Source organism: Nematolebias whitei, chromosome 3 (genome assembly GCF_014905685.2).
Source record: "Nematolebias whitei isolate Nwh7 chromosome 3, NemWhi1, whole genome shotgun sequence".
Lineage (NCBI taxonomy): Eukaryota > Metazoa > Chordata > Actinopteri > Cyprinodontiformes > Rivulidae > Nematolebias > Nematolebias whitei.
Genome location: NC_056500.1, coordinates 20,726,725 through 20,727,455, shown reverse-complemented (window position 1 = coordinate 20,727,455; position 731 = coordinate 20,726,725).

Genomic DNA, 731 nt, shown 5'->3' with positions numbered 1-731 from the left:
AGACGAATGCTCTATTCCATAATATTCATCCCATCAGGAAGTCCTTTCTGAAAGGGTTTCCATACGTCGGTTATTAAAATGTCCAAAGGGAATGAAGATCCTGATTGAAAAACTGTTCACTTCTGGAAGCTGTTTCTTACTTGACATGCAGCAACGGCTCATTTTATAAGTTTGGGGGTTCCTTCTCGCAGCATCGCTGTGGATTCTGCTTTTCCTGCTGTAGTTTCAGTTCAGGCAGGTTAGAAGCTCGTTTCTCGTTTGATTCAGAAATCAGGATCTGAGCATTTCACAGCTCCTAAATGCAGCATGGTTCTTCTGCAAAGAGTTTGAACATGAACAATCTGTAAAGGTCTGTTCACATTCAGGTCACAAACTGTGGCAGATGTAGCAAAAGTTTCAAAATGTGACAATGCATTTTATTTTTTATCTAAATGTATAGGTGTGAATTTGTTCTCTCTGGGTTTGAAGTTTCCTTTTAGTCCCGTCCACCAGGCCTGAAGCGTTCCTCCATTTTGTCGATTTTACTTCTGTGTTTTCTAAGCCAGAATACTCTCATGACAATTATCAATAATATATCTATCAATTTTTAATTTTGGGGGGTGTTTTTTCCATTGTTGGCGCCTTTTCTAAAAATGGTCTTGTATGGGGAACATTTAATGTCAAATTGTCTGTCATAAGTTACTTGAATACATTTCAGATGAATAAAATGGATGCAGATGGAATTGAATTGA